This window comes from Orcinus orca, chromosome 2, assembly GCF_937001465.1.
Source record: "Orcinus orca chromosome 2, mOrcOrc1.1, whole genome shotgun sequence".
Lineage (NCBI taxonomy): Eukaryota > Metazoa > Chordata > Mammalia > Artiodactyla > Delphinidae > Orcinus > Orcinus orca.
In genome coordinates, this window is record NC_064560.1 from 152778904 (window position 1) to 152798762 (window position 19859).

The 19859-nt window shown below is 38.8% G+C and overlaps 1 protein-coding gene across 9 annotated transcripts in view; it reads left to right on the forward strand.

Annotated features, from left to right (window-relative positions):
• The window catches only part of FRMD6 (FERM domain containing 6), a 262742-nt gene that overhangs the window by 83843 nt on the left and 159040 nt on the right, over positions 1–19859 (forward strand). Inside the window, exon 1 of one of the 9 annotated variants that reach the window (XM_049706310.1) lies at positions 19739–19763. The exons of the other annotated variants lie outside the window; for them this stretch is intronic. The gene's annotated coding sequence lies outside the window, so the exon portion shown is untranslated. Of the gene's footprint in view, positions 1–19738; positions 19764–19859 lie in introns of those variants that run through there. 9 annotated transcript variants of the gene reach the window in all.

The window sequence follows — 19859 nt, forward strand, 5'->3', positions numbered from 1 at the left end:
GGTTAGAAAGGCAGTTGATAAATAATAGCGATATATTAAAGAAGAGAGAATACTGTTGAAGTTGCTGATTACTTAACCACATGCTGAGTTCGGTTTACTTCCTATGGAAGGTACAAAATTCTTTGGATGACTTGCTGGAAGGTTGGAACAAGACATATGCAAAGACACTTTATAATCATCCCCTGCCTTCTGATATAGTCGTTTGTACCTGCCTCAGCTACTCATAAGCTCCTTCCAAGCCGGGACTAAACATTATCCACTTTTGTATCTCCCATGTAACTACCAAAGGGTCTTGCATATGGTAGATGTTTCATTCATTTTGGTGAATGAATTAAACAATGTTTACCTCTGCTGCTCCTGTAACTTAGCAGGAGACATGATGGGAAATCACAGCAAACTCAGAATATACCACTTCTCACTCACAAACATCAATGGTAAAATTTAGAAAGCGTTTGTTTGCTTGGCGTAACAGATTGATGTATCTTAAAGCACTGTACATTATGTCTTTTAATGTCCTTTGTTCATTTTTCATATCAATCACTGAATACTTAGAAGGTGTTTCTTTTTCTTAACAAGTGTCAAAACATTTCATAGCAGCAGTTTACTCTGCAGAATTTTACGTCATGAATAGGTGACCTTAATGATCGGAGTCAAACCTGAAGTGCTGAAATTTGCTCTGTGGTGATATTTGCTTAATTGCTTTACCAGATGGAGGCTCAGTCAAGCTTGTCTTTCTCAGCAACTCTAATTTTTGATTCTATTATGCAATTAGACCAAGTCCTTGGTGGGCAAGACTTCTGTTCCAAAGGAGAGTTAGTTCCTAGGTAACACAAGGAACTAAGTTTTCCCAGGTCATAATTCATCCTAGTTGTTATGAGGATGAATGTGCATCTTGTATGTAGCATAGTAATGCCTTATGTATAATTGGAGAATGAGGTCGCTCCCTAGTTCCATCCTCAGTTGCCCTTTCTCCTTCTCTACGCTCTTCACTGTACTCACATGGCTTCAAATGAAACTTCTACACAAGTGGTTCCCAAATCCAAATGTAGATCTCTGACCTTTATTCTAAACTCCAAATGCTTACATTTCCAGATTCTCACATGTTGCTTTTAGAGAGACCGTATTATTGTCTCTTGGAACTTAGTGTGATGCCTTACATGCTGTAAGGAAAGTAATAAATAAGCAAATGAATAAATGAATATATAATAGGGAGAACCAAAGCTGACTTTCTCATCCACTAAAAATTTCAGCCATGTAAAATTGGAAACCTTCAATAATTCCACACCCTTTTCAGCAAAATATACTAAAAATAATTTAACCTTTTTTTTAAACTTAGAGATCACCATTATGAATATCAGTTGCTGTAACATACAGGAACACTTAGCCCTTAGGCGTTATTAATCATTTGAGAGAATTTGCTTCTTCTCTAAGTGAATCCTTCTGTCTGCTAATCATATTCTTCACTGTTAGGATGTCAGCCATCATCTCTTGCTGCTGCCTGTATCTGTGCCCCCAGCATCCATCCCCCACTCCTTGACCCCCTACTGCACCCCTCCTTGCCAAATTTTATGATTTAAACTGCTATAAGAAACCCAATAGCTAAGTTTTTAGACATTTCTAAAACAAAACTAAACAAGCTCGAAGTAAGGCCCCAAGGAGTTATTTTATTAGAACAGTGTGTGGATTTGTTTAAGTCAGTTTTGTGCACTCTGCAGCTTTTTTTCCCTCCCCATGTCTTAGCTTAGCTGTGTTCCAGATAAACGAGGTTGATAGATAAGAAGCAGTTGCATATAAATATGGCACAGCAAGTAGTACTTCATTTGGTTTGGGACCTACTCTCTGATCCTAGAGCAGATGCCAACCCTCACTCAGAAGAGAAATAAGATCAGTAAATTCCCCAAGAAAATATGATTTATTCCTTCCTTTCCTGTTTAAAGGTTATGATTTTTGCCTTCTTCTGTAAGACTTCAACAGTAATTTTTTTCAGCATGTCTCCAAGTGTGGTCCTTGGACCAACTGCATCAGAAACACTCAGATTGCATGTTATTGTGCCGATTCTTAGTCCCAGCCAATCCATTCAGAATCATTTGGTAGTGGGTTCCAAGTATTTGTTTTTTTAAAAAAACCAAATACAGAGAACAAAACAAATTCCCCTGGTGATTGATTCTCAGGCATACTAGAGTTTACATGCCAAGCTCTCATCTCCTCTGCAGGCTTCACAATTCTCCCCCGCCAACCTTCCTCCTACCTCTGAGCTTTCTTTTCCTGTTTCATACATTTTGCTTGTCCATTTTATCTTGAATTTTCTGCTCTCCACTTTCAGTACCCTCAAGTATCTTCCTTTGAACATCCTCTATCTTCTTAATTAATCTCTCTCTAATCAAGAATAAACGAGGTAACCATTTTCTTTTTTTTAAATTTATTTATTTAATTTATTTATTTTTGGCTGCGTTGGGTCTTCGTTGCTGCGTGCGGGCTTTCTCTAGTTGCGACGAGCGGGGGCTACTCTTCGTTGTGGTGCACGGGCTTCTCATTGCGGTGGCTTCTCTTGTTGCAGAGCACGGGCTCTAGGAGCGCTGGGAGCACTGGGCTCAGTAGTTGTGGGTCATGGGCTCTAGAGCACAGGCTCAGTAGCTGTGGTGCATGGGCTTAGTTGTTCTGCAGCATGTGGGATCTTCCCGGACCCATGTCCCCTGCATTGGTAGGTGGATTCTTAACCACTGTGACACCAGGGAAGCCTGAGGTAACCGTTTTCTTTCTGCACATGGAATTCCTGCCATCTGCTTGACCACTTTCCTGAGCCTGCATGTGTAAATGGGTTACACAAAGTGTTGGAAACACCTTTTCTGGAAGTTTTTAATAAGTGAGTTGAAGCACATCCTTGTTCAAAGGTAGAAAGAACCAGGCTTATCTATAGTCTTTTCATTGTAAATAATAATTTATTGTCTTTCTGTCCTCTCCCCTTTATGACTTTTCTGCTAATCTTTTGTCTTTATGTTTTGAAGTTCTTTTTGTCTTAGGACTATGTTTTATAATCCTTTTGTATCTCACATTATAGTGGACACTAGCAATCTGCAATACACTTATCAACATGGGGTAAATATGTGTTGATCTGTATTTTGCATCATGGTTTTCTATATCCTAATCTAAGTGTAAGAAAGCAGACTCACCTATTACAATGAAATGGGCATAACCCAACACAAAACCAAGTGTAATTCTGTACTTATTTAAATAGTCTCTGATAAGAAACTCTTAAAACTTTCATATCAATGTCCTACATATTTGTATGGTAAACTACATACTGAATGGAATGGTAATAGAGATGTAGTAATATCCATAGAGGCAGGGAGCAGTGTGTTAGAAGCAGCATGGGAGAGAGTTTCAACCCTGATGGGCTTGGTATAATGGCCAAGTGGGCAGGTGATCTCTGATGAGTCCTACTGCTTCACCTTGATCCCTCTTTTGTTTTAGTATCTGGAGTCCTCCAAAAGGGGTCCTTACAATATCGTACCCTGACTTGTCCTCCTGTGAACTTCTTCAAACTCCAAATACTCTTGGTCCCTCCATAATAAAACCTTCCAATCCATCAGGTTGGTATTAGGGAGAAAGCAATCTGATGTTTGCACTTTAAAAAACAAAGTTTACTGAATAGAATTTTGCATTGTTGGCATCTGTGAAGGTCATATTCTTAAGCCCCTTTCTCTACCATCAGAAGACTACAGGTCAGCAACTTGCCATTCCACTTAGAAATGTCACAGTTTGGGGGAAGATTGAGCTAAATTCTGGGTACAGAATATTTTCCCTCTGAATCTAGATAATTCTTTTCAGATGAAGTCCTTCTGTAAGAGCCGTTTATACCAGCTGCCTTCCAAGAGTGAGTCAGGAGGACTCAGATGAATCTAGCTAGCCATGCATGTCTATAGAGGAAAGAAATTAATGTGACTGTAATTCCTTTATATAAATGACAGCATCAATTTCTCAGGCTATCAATATGGCCTTTCTGTTGCAGCCTCTAACCCTAACCCTGTTACAAAGAAGGCATGTTTAATCATTGAGGGCTAGACTATGAAATTAAGTGAAAACAAACAATTCAATTTGAAGGTCCCTTCAACATTGGAAGGGACCTCCTTTGTACTAGAGCCTGCTGTGGCCCAGAGCTAGGAATGTGTTGTAAACCACCAGTGCTTAGAGAGCAGGAAAAAAAAATTACCTTCTGTAGACACAGAGTCAGAAGCTATGAATCATGCATTTAAGTAACAGAGCTGTAGGAAAATAGCAGCAGACTTGTAAGGAAAGATAATGTTGAATTTGACAATAGGCTTAGGTGGTTTTTGAATGACTTCAACCTAACATTGACCTGATGAGCTTCAGAAAAATAGTCTTGAACCAAAAAGCACTAACTTCCCAGGAGGGAAGGTTTCCGTGTTAATGGATATGCCAACGTCATTTAGTGAAAATGCAGGTCAAAGGCTTCTGAATGATGCCTATAGTCCTTTGAGGCTGTTTTAATTGAGCTTTTCAGTATCATGATTCATTGAAATAAGAAGAAACCAGCATAGACTCATTTTTAACCTTATCCCACTTGAAAAAAATTAATAATATATTCAGTTCATCTTTCCTGGGAAATCTGATCTTGTAGAAAGATCCTGGTGTTAAACCATTTTATAAAACTATGTTTCAAGCATTGCCAATTCACTTTACTTTCCTATTCTGTAGAATTTGACCACAATCAAAGATTTCCACTTTGGTCTATTTTATTGGCTGGGCTCCAAGTTTGGTACCAATTGCTCCTTCAATTTCAAGATGAGCTGACAATTTGAGAAGCATAGACCACTGCAAAGTAAATATCCATCACTCACCTCCACCTCTCTATCCTGCCCCATCCTGACATCCGTAGGCTCCATGATCTAAAAATGAATATCTTGCTTTCTTGATCAGAATGTAGGTATTAACCAGGGATTGCCTAGATCTGGGAACTAATGGAAATAGGTCAGGAGATTGGATCTAGATCTCAGCCAGGTGGACAGACACATCTCTGTCCAGGAGTCATGCATAATGCCATTTATCAAAGAGTGGAAGATGGCAGGAGCATTCAGGCCACATGGCACCCTGGAATCTTCAAGCTGGTCCAGGTATATATACTCTGGGACATAATTTCATGAAACCTCTGGTGCCAAAGTAGTTCAGAATAAGAAGGAGTGTAAGTTAATTGTGCATGGTGACTGCATGAGACACCTGAAGTGTTAGCCTAGATGAAGCTTATCCATTTTACTTTTTAGAAAAGATCATCCAAATCATTCTCTCTCTTTCTGTCTCTCTCCAAACTGAGTGCAATTTCTGTGCAGTGGCTAAATCATACTGGGTTGGGAAAATATACTACAAAGAAGATTGGAGTCAGTACAGACTTTCTTCCAGCATAAGCTTTTATAACCTGAATTGGATTAAACATGGTGGATTAATTAAGAAACACAATTTGCATTATAGTGACTATGGCTTGTTCTACTTACTATTGCTGCATCACAAACAACCCCAGAACTTGGTGGCATACAACCATTTATTGCCCTCTTGGATTCTATGGGTTAGGAATTCATATAAGACACAGTAAAGATAGTGTGTCTCTTTGCACAATGTCTGAGACCTCAGCTAGGGAGACTCAAGAGCTGGGAGGGACTCAATGACTGTGGGCTGAAATGATCCTGAGGCTTCTTTCTGACATGTCTGGTGGTTGATGTTGACTGTGGGCTGGGAGCTCAGTAGGGCTGCTGACCAACGTGCCAGCAAGTAGCCCCTCCAGCATGACAGTCTCACAATAGCCAGACTTCTGACATGGTGGCGAGCTCCTACAAGAGTGACAGGAGGAAGCTGCATGGCCTTTTCTGATGTAGCATTATACAGCATCTATTCCACAGTCATGGGATTATTGCTTACAGCCTAGACTCAAGGGGTAGAGTCAAAGACCTCACCTCTCGATGTGTCAAAGAAATTTAGATATGTTTTAAAATTACTTAATTCATGTAAATCATAACTATCAAGAACTAGAGTCATAGCAGGAAAAAAAGCTATAGTGGTTGCAATACAACTTTGATCAAAACTGTATCTCAGTAACGATAGGTGATAAGGAGGATTAAGGTGAGGAAAGTTTATGAAATGGTCTATGATAATACTGATGGCCACTGGAAATGCTTGATAAATCAAGCTTGCGAAAGTCCAGGCTTGTTCACCGATATTAAGATTTTATAACTATACACTTAGAGATATAGTATTTTAAAGCAGCTCTATTTTCAGAATTCCCACAAGATAAAATAACTTACAATTGCAAGTTATAAACTTTCTAGGTTCTAATCACCTTTATCTCTTGAAAACCATTGTTTTATAACCGATTTTTAAACTTTTTTTTTTTGTTTTTTCTTTTGTGGTACGCGGGCCTCTCACTGTTGTGGCCTCTCCCGTTGCGGAGCACAGGCTCCGGACGCGCAGGCTCAGCGGCCATGGCTCACCGGCCCAGTCGCTCCGCGGCATGTGGGATCTTCCCAGTCCGGGGCACGAACCCGTGTTCCCTGCATCGGCAGGCGGACTCTCAACCGCTGTGCCACCAGGGAAGCCCCCGATTTTTAAACTTTTGATTGCGGAAAATTTCTTCTTGGAATGCACCTGTGTACTGATTGCATTATTATAGCTCTGTTGACTATTTGTACTACATACTCCATATTACCTCACACTCCACAGAAAGGCCCTCATTTCTCTGCAAGTCTTATTTGGTCATGTTCAAGGTTTACACTCTATTAAGTATTTCTCTGTACCATACTCATATCTGCCATCACTTTTAAACATTTAAATTCCTAAGCCGGGATAGTCTTCTCATCAGAGCAAGATAAAATGCATTTGTATTGGTGTCTTTGATCTTTGAGGCAATACATGAGTCCAGTTTGTCTCAGGTCCTCAGTTTCCTCTCTACAATAATGAATTTGGGAAGAAACTGGCATAACCTTGTTTTAGACAAAAATCTCTTTCTTATGGTTTTCAACTGATGAGATGAAAAAGAAATTGGCCCCTTGGTGAAGAGAGGAGGTAAAACGGGGTGACCTGCAGGGACCCCTGGAGATGAAGTGGGGTCTCAGGAGAGCTTATGGAGGACAAGTCTGACAGAGAGATTATGGACTGCAGCAGCTCATAATAATAGGCGGTTTAAAGGATATAATTAACAACCTTCCTCTGAAGGGCAGAACAACAGCCTTAGAAAGAGAGGTCAAGGGCCCTTTTTGAGGGGCAGGACAGGAATAAAGATGCAGATGTAGAGAATGGAGTTGAGGACACGGGGAGGGGGAAGGGTGAGCTGGGACGAAGTGAGAGAGTAGCATTGACATATATACACTTCCAAATGTAAAACAGATAGCTAGTGGGAAGCAGCCACATAGCACAGGGAGATCAGCTCGGTGCTTTGTGACCACCTAGAGGGGTGGGATAGGGAGGGTGGGAGGGAGACACAAGAGGGAGGAATATGGGGATATATGTATAAGTATAGCTGATTCACTTTGTTGTAAAGCAGAAACTAACACACCATTGTAAAGCAATTATACTCCAATAAAGATGTTAAAAAAAAAAAAGGCCCCAGGGCACCAACCTTCTTCCAAGCATAAGGGAAAGCAAATGTTTAAGCAGTTCACCTCCTAGTTACAGAGTGACTTCACTTACATGTAGGAGTTTGCTAAAATCAGGTACCGAGGCACTTACAGAAACAAGTTTTTCAACAGCTGTGATATTTTCCAAAGTAAGAATATAGGAAAAAATATGTGTGTATGTCCCCTCTCTGTGTGTTTGTAGAGAATAAGAAGCACAGGGAAATTATCTTTCATAGGAAGAATAATCGCAGACCTGTTCTTGTCACTGAACTTCCAGTGGTATACTCCCCAGCTTGGATTCATTCCTTTTGTAAAGTCAGTAAAAGTTTTGAGTGAAAGCTTCCGTGGAAAGGCATTTATAATTCAAAAGTCATCATTCATTCAAAACCCAGACCTTGCTCTGGCTCCTTGGACGGCACTGCCTTGGGACCTCCTCCCTTTGTTCTGCTCTGCACGCAGAGAGGAGAGGTGCAGCCAAGGAAGACGAAAGTTTCTGACACTAATGCCTGGCAGGACAAGTCTGGCAACTTCCAGAACAATGCAAATTAAATGGCCAAATTACTCACTTTTCCCAAACTGAAATGACTTCTTCACCAGAGGTGTTTATACTTGAGGTAAACTTGCCAAACACCACTGTAACCCAATGGGGGGCAGCTGTAGTTGAGCTATATTAAGTTTCCAGGTGCCGCTGGAACAGTATTAGAATTAGCCCACCAGGTTCAGTAATGGATGGTGTGAGGTGAGGGATACTCTTGTAGGCTTCCTGCTCAAGGGAATTTTGAGGTTTATTTTTAAATACTTAGAAAGAAACAGCACTTATTGTTTTTTGTCTTCAGAAATGGACAGTTTTTCTTGATGGTGGTTAAGGATCATGGTGGGATGGTTGTCCTTGTTTTGTTTGGGTGAATCACCAAGAACCAGAGAATGTCATGGTGGGAAAGCACCCTGAGGACTTAGGCCAACCCCATGTGTTAACAGTGAAGGGAGAGAAGCCTTGGGGAGCAGTAGCAGCTCTGGAATTAACAAGACCTTAGATGGAAGTCATGAGTAAGGCACATGTTAGTATTATGTCTAACATGACTAATTTTTCTGTGTCATATTCTCTTTTATGATAGACTTTTTTTTAAATAAGCAGAATCTTAGCTTATATTTAAACAATAACTAGGAAAAATCAACTTTTCAGTTGACCTCAGTTACTCCTAAAGTTTAGTTTCTGAGTTTTAGTCCCATGTATGAACAATTACATGTGATCATCAAATGATGGAAGCATTGTTGAGTTCTAGTTGGTTGAATTTACTTGTCTTCTAGTTGGTCTGAAAATCACTCATTCCTGAGTTATAACAGCTGTTGCTGTGAGGCAAGCGTATGTGGATTTTATATTTTTCACTGGTTCTGAGTTTTAATTTATTCTAAATTATTATTTGGAGTCTACAATTGAAATGCTCCCAAATACACTGTATTCTTTTAAAATGTAGCTGAAAATATATGACATTTATACAATGATTGATAAAGCTTATTATTTACATGAATTACAAGGAAATAATGTATGATGCTTACGTACATTTGTGTGTCAGGGAAGGTGAATGTTCATTTTTCTTTAGCCTATGTTCTTCAAACTAAGGCTCAAAGCGTTGACTAATTTGTTTAGTGTGGTTTGTTTTGTTTTTGAAGGAATAAACATTTTATTTAAGATACTTTTTATACAAAAACAAATATAATTTTGAAGATGGACTATTTTAAACTTTATCATACATTAAAAACTACCAAAAATATTAATAGCAAAAACTTTAAGCACTTTTCTAAAACTACTGCAATTACATGGTTATACACACGTACACCTTTTTCTCTATTTACAATAAATGACTGTCTAATAGACAAGTCAGATTCCATCAGATTTTCTTATAAAACCAGTCTTATAGCAAGAGCAAGTAACTTGTCTGGAGCATGTGTAGTTTAAGAAGACAGAGTAAGAGGAAGCATGTCTATTGCTGAGTTACTCTTCCTTTCACCACAGTCGTCAAGTTTGTTTTCTGGATACCAACATTAGTTAATTGAAGCAACAATGTTTAGTGTGTTTTGATCAATAGTTTTAAAAAGAAAAACAGAGGGCTTCCTTGGTGACGCAGTGGTTGAGAGTCCGCCTGCCGATGCAGGGGACGTGGGTTCATGCCCCGGTCCGGAAGGATCCCACATGCTGCAGAGCGGCTGGGCCCATGAGCCATGGCCGCTGAGCCTGCACATCCGGAGCCTGTGCTCCACAATGGGAGAGGCCACAACAGTGAGAGGCAAAAAAAAAAGAGAAAGAGAATAGGTTGGGATGGCATGAAACATAACAAAACAGAAAATACCAGAATGCATGTAGTAGAGGTGAACACTGTTACATGTAACTAATTTTAGTCTCATGTGTAGATATGAAAGTGTTATTATGGATCACAGTGTAAAATTTATGTCTTTCTGAGGGTCACAATAAAATTTTTTTAAATTCTCTTTGACAGCCGTTTGTTCCTGGTCTGGACAGTCTGGTATTTGCCAAATCGGCTTTATCATTAAGTCTATACTTATTGGATAAGCAATAGAGCTTGAAGAATATGCCCAGAAATCCAGATATTTTATTCTCACATTTTAAACCAACAGCTGCTGGGAAGAACTGCTTGGAGACTCCTGGCACTATCCCATTCCTAGTCTCAGTTTCCTCCAATCTCCATGTCCCACATCACCTTTCAAACCAAACTCGGAGCAACTAGTTCTCTACTTGGGCCTCTCAAGGAGAGAGAAGCCTGCCAGATAGGGAAGGGCTTTGCCCAGCCTGTTACAACTCCTTGGTGATTTGCCTAAGGTTTAAAAAAGGAGAGGGGAAATGGAGGAGGAGCAGAAGAGTACACCAGAATAATTCCAGATGGATCCAAAGATTTCAACATAAAAGATGAAACCATAAATGTGCTGGAAGAAAATGTGAATAGTGTCTTTATGTAAAAATTATTGAAGTGTAAAAAGAATGGTGCTCCACCCAAAACCAAAACAATAAAAAGAAAGCATAAAAGAAAAAGTCAGTAATTTCAACTACTCAAAAATAAAATTTTCTGTTTTATTAAGTGAACGTTAAAACAATGTTAAAATTAAAAAACAAACTATGAAAAATGTTTACTACACATTATGAAGTAAAGGGGCTAATTTCTGCAATACGTAAGGAACTCCTGTAAATAGAAAGGAAAGAAACAATAATCTGATATAAAAATGAACAAATACATGTGAATTAAAGGTCTTTTAAATATGCCATATTCACTTATAGGAAAATGCAAGTTAAAATGGGATAGACATTATCATGTTTATCAGTTATCAGGTTGACTGGCAAAGATTAAAAACTCAGTAACACTATCTTGATTAAGGTGTAAGGAAAGGGATACTCATTTGTAGTGGGTGTACAAACTGATACAACCTCTATGGAGGGTAATTTAACAGTATCTATAAAGATTAAAAATATACATATAATATGACCCAGAAATTCCATTTTTAGGAATTTGTCAGATAGATATGCTCACACATAATCAAAAGACATATATCCAATACTATTGTAGAATTGTTTGTTGCCAAAAACAGAAAAAAAAGGAAACAACCTTAATTCCCATCAGAAAGAAACTGGCTGAATAAATTATTGTATATATCCATTTACACTGGATTACAAATACAGTCATCAGACAGCTCTAGAGTACTAATGTATTAGAACAGTCACCGAGGTATGCTAAATGAGAAAAGTAAGCTATAAACTCTTTGTATAGTGTGCTAGAGTATGCTACCATTTGTAGAAGCAAAAGGGAGGGGCTCTTTATTCATACATGCTGTGTATGCTTAGAACATCTGGAAGAGCATACAACTAGGGAATATTCATTGGCTCTAATGAAAAGTAAGTGGTCACTGGTAGGCTTAAGTAGCCATAATTTACTGTGCACTCCATATCCTTTTGTAACTTTTGAATTTCGTACAATGTGAATGGATCACCTAATGAAAAGTTATTTGATTTTAGTTAAGAGAAAATGGCCAAAAGAAAAGAGTATGAGGGAGAAGCATATAGAAAAGTACATGAGTTGTACCTCTAGTTTGTACTTCTAGTTTGGAATTTTCCAAACTAGAATTTCTAGTTTGGAAATTCTAGTTTGCAAATTCAAAATTCACTTCCAAATTGGAATTTAGTCACTAAACATGCAAAGATTTTCATTTTGGTATTGTGTTAGCTGCCTGGGTGGCAGGTTCATGAAGCCATTTTAACAACTCAAGTCCTCCTCCCATTGTAGAGGGAAGCTCAGCTTCCCCCCATCCAAGGATTTGGGGGGGAAACATTTCTGCTATGCACTTCTTGCTCTATTTCCCCATTTCACTTGCATAGTTTATCCTATAATTTTGTGTCTTCCTGCCTTTTGCCAACTCAAATGTGTAACACAGCCTGTTATTTATTTTTATTTCTCCCTCAGAGTCTCACACAAAAAGTAATTGGTTGCAGGAGAAAGTTACCTCCTAGCATGTCACAATAGATGGCCAACATTAGATATCAAATTGCCCTGGTTTTGAAAGTTTGGGGGAATTTCTTAGAAACCTATTTTCCTCTAATATGCAGATTCCTACCTTGTCTCAGACCCTTTGTAACTCAGAGCCTTCCTGGCACCCTTTCTTTACTGACACTCCCTAGAACCTTAGAATGGCTGCTCCTCTATCATGGAGGGCAATCCATTTTTGTTTCTCCTGCCTTGTGGAATTCTGCCAGCAGCTTAAAAAAAATATTTTTCCCCAACTACATTACACTAGAAATAGGGGGAAAAAGTCTAAATGTCCAATTATAGTGAATTGGTTAAGTAAATTATTGTATGCAAATACAATGGAGAATTCTACAGTCATTACAAATTATCTGAAGTTCCATATTTACTGAAGTAGACAAATGTTTATAACATATTAAGTGAAATAAGGAGTTTACAGACAAGCACATATATGCATATGTATGTGTATACCTATACAGTACATATATATGTATGATACAATATGTATATATGTGTGTGTACAGTATATATGTGTATATAGTATGCATATGATATGCATGTGTAATAGGTATATTCATGTATGTGTATGAATATTTACAATCCCTTTTTTTTTTTAATTGGGGTATAATTGCTTTACAATGGTGTGTTAGTTTCTGCTTTATAACAAAGTGAATCAGTCATACATAAACATATGTTCCCATATGTCTTCCCTCTTGCGTCTCCCTCCCTCCCACCCTCCCTATCCCACCCCTCCAGGCTGTCACAAAGCACCGAGCCAATATCCCTGTGCCATGCAGCTGCTTCCCACTAGCTATCTACCTTACTACGTTTGTTAGTGTGTATATGCCCATGACTCTCTCTCGCCCTGTCACAGCTCACCCTTCCCCCTCCCCATAACCTCAAGTCCGTTCTCTAGGAGGTCTGCGTCTTTATTCCTGCTTTACCCCTAAGTTCTTCATGACATTTTTTTTCTTAAATTCCATATATATGTGTTAGCATACGGTATTTGTCTTTTTCTTTCTGACTTACTTCACTCTGTGTGACAGACTCTAGGTCTATCCACCTCATTACAAATAGCTCAATTTCGTTTCTTTTTATGGCTGAGTAATATTCCATTGTATATATGTGCCACATCTTCTTTATCCATTCATCCGATGATGGGCACCTTAGGTTGTTTCCATCTCTGGGCTATTGTAAATAGAGCTGCAATGAACATTTTGGTACATGACTCTTTTTGAATTTTGGTTTTCTCAGGGTATATGCACAGTAGTGGGATTGCTGGTCATATGGTAGTTCTATTTGTAGTTTTTTAAGGAACCTCCATACTGTTCTCCATAGTGGCTGAACCAATTCACATTCCCACCAGCAGTGCAAGAGTGTTCCCTTTTCTCCACACCCTCTCCAGCATTTATTGTTTCTAGATTTTTTGATGATGGCCATTCTGACTGGTGTGAGATGATATCTCATTGTAGTTTTGATTTGCATTTCTCTAATGATTAATGATGTTGAGCATTCTTTCATGTGTTTGTTGGCAGTCTGTATATCTTCTTTGGAGAAATGTCTATTTAGGTCTTCTGCCCATTTTTGGATTGGGTTGTTTGTTTTCTTGTTATTGAGCTGCATGAGCTGCTTGTAAATTTTGGAGATTAATCCTTTGTCGGTTGCTTCATTTGCAAATATTTTCTCCCATTCTGAGGGTTGTCTTTTGGTCTTGTTTATGGATTCCTTTGCTGTGCAAAAGCTTTGAAGTTTCATTAGGTCCCATTTGTTTATTTTTGTTTTTATTTCCATTACTCTAGGAGGTGGGTCAGAAAGGATCTTGCTGTGATTTATGTCATAGAGTGTTCTGCCTATGTTTTCCTCTAAGAGTTTGATAGTTTCTGGCCTTACATTTAGGTCTTTAATCCATTTTGAGCTTAATTTTGTGTATGGTGTTAGGGAGTGATCTAATCTCATACTTTTACATGTACCTGTCCAGTTTTCCCAGCACCACTTATTGAAGAGGCTGTCCTTTCTCCACTGTACATTACTGCCACCTTTATCAAAGATAAGGTGTCCATATGTGCATGGGTTTATCTCTGGGCTTTCTATCCTGTTCCATTGATCTATCTTTCTGTTTTTGTGCCAGTACCATACCGTCTTGATAACTGTAGCTTTGTAGTATAGTCTGAAGTCAGGGAGCCTGATTCCTCCAGTTCCTTCTTTCGTTCTCAAGATTGCTTTGGCTATTCGGGGTCTTTTGTGTTTCCATACAAATGGCAAAATTTTTTGTTCTACTTCTGTGAAAAATGCCAGCGGTAGTTTGATAGGGATTGCATTGAATCTATAGATTGCTTTGGGTAGTAGAGTCATTTTCACAATGTTGATTCTTCCAATCCAAGAACATGGTATATCTCTCCATCTATTTGTATCATCTTTAATTTCTTTCATCAGTGTCTTATAATTTTCTGCATACAGGTCTTTTGTCTCCTTAGGTAGGTTTATTCCTAGATATTTTATTCTTTTTGTTGCAATAGTAAATGGGAGTGTTTTCTTGATTTCACTTTCAGATTTTTCATCATTAGTATATAGGAATGCCAGAGATTTCTGTGCATTAATTTTGTATCCTGCCACTTTACCAAATTCATTGATTAGCTCTAGTAGTTTTCTGGTAGCATCTTTAGGGTTCTCTATATATAGGATCATGTCATCTGCAAACAGTGACAGCTTTACTTCTTCTTTTCCGATTTGGATTCCTTTTATTTCCTTTTCTTCTCTGATTGCTGTGGCTAAAACTTCCAAAACTATGTTGAATAAGAGTGGTGAGAGTGGGCAACCTTGTCTTGTTCCTGATCTTAGTGGAAATGCTTTCAGTTTTTCACCATTGAGGATGATGTTTGCTGTGGGCTTGTCATATATGGCCTTTATTGTGTTGAGGAAAGTTCCCTCTATGCCTACTTTCTGCAGGGTTTTTATCATAAATGGGTGTTGAATTTTGTCAAAAGCTTTCTCTGCATCTATTGAGATGATCATATGGTTTTTCTCCTTCAATTTGTTAATATGGTTTATCACATTGATAGATTTGCGTATATTGAAGAATCCTTGCATTCCTGGAATAAACCCCACTTGATCATGGTGTATGATCCTTTTAATGTGCTGTTGGATTCTGTTTGCTAGTATTTTGTTGAGGATTTTACAATCCCATTTTTTAAATTATTATATTTTATTGAAGTATAGTTGATGTACAATATTATATGTTACAGGTATACAATATAGTCGTTTATAATTTTTAAAGATTATACCTCATTTATAGTTATTATAAACTATTGGGTATATTCCCTGTGTTGTACAATATAACCTTGTAGCTTATTTTATACATAATAGTTTGTACCTCTTAATTTCCTACCCCTATAGTGCCTCTCCCCCTTCCCATTTTTTACAATCCCATTTTTTAAACTGTACATAATATACATTTTTATATTTGCTGGAAGTATATATATCAAAATGTTAACTGTATAACTCTGGTTGGTAGACATTTGGAGGATTTATTTACATTTATATTATAACTGAATATATTTATGTTTTGAAATATTATAATCCATTACTTTTGGGAAAAAGAGAGTAAAAGGAAAGGTCTATGGGGCCAGGTAGGTTAGCACTGCCAAAAGTTGCCCAGGACCTGTAAGGGACTGACTGCTGCTCTAAGTAATAGGCTGATATAGCTACAAGTAGCTGCCCTTGCCTCTGGGCTTTTATTTAATAATAATAATAAAAAAAACCGGCTCCCCTTTCATGGTCTCTTCCCCCAACACAATTTTACAATAGAATCTCCCTCTGTGCTCTAAGACAAGGTAAACTTTGAATAGAAAAAAAAGTACAGAATGCAGAATTTCCTTTCCTTTTTCTTACAACAGTGAACAACTCAAATACTTTGTGCAATGTTTTCTACAACTTTTCCATTTTAAGGGGTGTTACAAATTGGCCCCTCTTCTCTTCCAATGTCCACAAAGATGGTGAAATCTCATCCTCTAGGCCAGCAAGAAGAGATTAGAACTAAAAAGAGAATGAAGACTTCTTACGGGATTATGAACAGAGATGATAAGGTATTTAATGACCAGAAAGCCCTGGGAATCTACCAGTGGCCTATAGGACCAAACAGAAGGGAAACCGGATGTGGAAAACCAGAGTAGTCTTCCTGGTGGCTGCAAGCTGAATAGCAGCCTGGCCCTGGCCTGCACACTGACCAGGCTGGACAGAAATGTCCAGAGTCAAAGTGCTGCAGGTCAATCCCAAAGTCAGAACCAATTGGTCTCCCTTTATTCCAAGCACCTCATGTGAAAACTTGGCATGTTTCATCTTTAGGGAACTTAGAGATGATTTAATATGGTTTCCTCATTTGAAGAACCAAAACTAGCAGAGGTTAATGGATCTGCCTGAGTTCACAGAGCTGATTAATAGAAGGGCCTAGGCAAAGCCCATTGGGCTAAATAAATACATTTGGGATGGCCGAATGAACAAATGAATGACTATTCCAATACTAGCATGAAACTCATTCCAGATCTAACATGCTGGGCATTCAGATGATCCATACATTTTCTCAGTCATACAATAAGGAATTGATTGCTCACGATAAATATTCATAGAGGTGTGCCTCATTTTATAGGACGTACAGGGCTACTTTACAGGTAGATTTGACTAGATTTCAAATATATAAGAACGGCTCTTTTAAAATAAAATAGGTTAATTTTCTGAAAGATAGAATACTCCAATTTATCTGCTATATTAAATTTTCGTACCTAAAATTGGCTTCGCATGGGTCTTTCTACACTAAGTGAACTGAAAGAGTTAATGGAGTACCCATCCTTCCTGTGCAAACACAGCCTGGCCGCCCCACTGTAGAATGTGAATTCTGAGTGGTGATTACCAATGCACTTGCAGAAGCAAAGCTCAACTCTTTGCATGTGTTGTCCATGATATCTTCCTCTGTAGACTGAGCATAATATTTTATAAGGTACCCTTCTGTGTGTAAGTTGCTTGCCCCTGCAAGACTGAGAGGGCAGGATCACTTGCTGTTTTGATGGAATTAGTTGGAGTGAAGCATCTGGCACAGCCTCCCCCACTTACCACGCAGGAGGCCCTGTCGATGTGCAGCAGGGTTCACAAGCTCAGATGCCAACAGGGGCCAAGTAGGTGATACACATGAGCAAAGCAGGTTCAGTGGGAGAAGCAATAGGGATCGGTACGGGCAGTGGAGACTTGGACAGCTAGTGCCCCATGTAATGGGGGTGGGTTTTACTCAGCTCTAGTTCACTGTTACCATGTAGAAATGTAGGCTGGGTTTTGGTAGACTCTCCAATTTTTTTAAGGGGAAATAGAAATTACACATTTTAATGTAAAACCTTCCAACTTGTTAATGTTGGCAGCTAGTTCAAATTTGTATTAAAACACTGCAAATGTTGGTAGAACAAAAAAGTCCTTTGGCCCATTGGTTACCAGTTTGAGACTTCCAGACTCCTACAGTGATATTTAGTGAGTGGTATTAAATTGTGTAAACTTGTACATTTATTTTATAAATAAAACACAGAGAAAGACCACCCATGTTTTTATAGAAATCATATGCATCCTTTAATCTTTACCTTATTCACTTCTTTCCTAAAGCTCTCCCCAGCTCTCTGACATCATACATCTGTGCTGTCTGCACTGCACAGTTCATGCTTAACTCTGCATTCTTTCATCGTTTCTGATTTCACATGTGCAGACTTCATTCTTGCATTTAGACTTCATTGTAAACACTTCCAGGGCAAGAATCATATCTAATACTTCTTTTATGCCAACGTCAAAACTCAATAAATGTTTGTAGTTGATACTTTTTTCAATAAGGGAAAAAGAGAATAGTCTTTGTTGACACACAAGTACATAGTTATACTAGAAATGAGCTTAGTGTCTTGAAGTTCCTGAATTTCTAGCCTAGGCAGACTAACAAGTTCAAGTCTGTGGGCACCTTGCCCTGCTGAGCTGAGAAGCAGTGGCTTGCCCTAAATTTTTAAGAAGAAAGCACTTGGCAAAATAGCTATGAGTTCATCATTTCTCTTCTAGAATAACAATATTGTAGGATGTGTTTAGTTCCATGGAGGTGACATGGTCCTTTACAAGTATGACTCTGAGTGTGAAATTTTCTGAGCCAAATCTTATCTGTAGGAAACCTTCTCTCAATTTAGGCATTCAGAGAATGGTAGGCTCAGTTAAAGAAGGTCAGACTTACGTTTTGCATTCACAAGTCAGAACTCTCTGGGCCGTTTTAGAGCGATTTGGAGGAGCAGAGGCACGATCTATAATCAGCCTTAATCCAGAAATGGGTGTGGCAGGGGAAGAAGTGGAGCTAGCATTGAAGCTCTAGAAATGACTGGCAGCTACCTTGGTACCCACATGGAAGTGAGGCTGGGGTGGCTGAGAAATGGCATAAACCTCAAGTAACTTTTTTTTTTTTTTTGCGGTGCACGGGCCTCTCACTGTTGTGGCCTCTCCCATTGCGGAGCACAGGCTCCGGACGCGCAGGCTCAGCGGCCGTGGCTCACGGGCCCAGCCGCTCCGCGGCATGTGGGATCTTCCCGGACCGGGAACCCGCGTCCCCTGCATCGGCAGGCGGACTCTCAACCACTGCGCCACCAGGGAAGTCCTCAAGTAACTTTTTGAAGTGTCCTGGACATTAAAGTTATCTCTACATTACCAAGAGAAGGCTACAAAGCCACAACACCTGGACATGTGCGCCAGGGGGCCGATAAATGTGTCTGGGAATGGGCCTAGCATTTGGTTTGAATTGGCCAACACTGCTTGAAAGGGAAGAAACTGGAAGAAGTCTGGATCCTCTATGGATCCCTAAGTCCCCTGAGCTTGTTATGATGGGCAATACAAAGGTGGAGGTGAAGAGACCAGCTCTGATGGGAACTGACTCCCTGGCCAAAGAAAAACATTATATTTGCTCCCTTACTTGTAAATACTGATAAAATACTGAGAAGTACTGATAAAAGTGCTTTTACTGGAAAAGCCCTGTCTGCATACTCCTTGTGCTCACAAACACCACACACTTGTGCCTCTCAGACACTTCTTTACAGTTCTTATTATTTCTCCCTATTATTTGGTAATCTAAAAAAAGAAAGAAATCATCAAATAAATAGATCACATTATTACATTAGGAAGCAGACTTTGGAGTACAAAAAAAAATGTAATGCTTTGGTTACTAAAATGAGTGCCTTCACTCAGACAAACGACACTTGGGTCAAAATAAACATTAATTAACGTTGTTCAGAATGTTTAGTTGTAACTCTGATATTGTCACCTTCTGTTCGATAAAATTTATTGCTAAATCATGAAATCTCCTTTTGTACTAGTCACTATGTCGATCCAGTTGCATCTTCTTCATCTGCAAATTTGAGTTGCTAATAAAAAGTGAGGTAGAAAATACAGTCGTATATCCTTGGGATAATTGTGTTTACTCTGTCCAAAGTGAATATTAATTATAACGATAGAGTAATTTACATTTCCTCTCTTGATTGCCTCTTATCTTTCTCTCAACAGCCTTTCCATCCATTTCTTTTCTCATGAAGCTTCTTCTGGTTGGAAATTTACCAAATTTCACCAGGTAAGAAGTACTAAGTATGAACCTGTAAACCTTGTTTCAAAAGAACCCCAGTTTAGGAAATCCAAAGATGGTGTCAGCTTTGGACAAATATCTAGA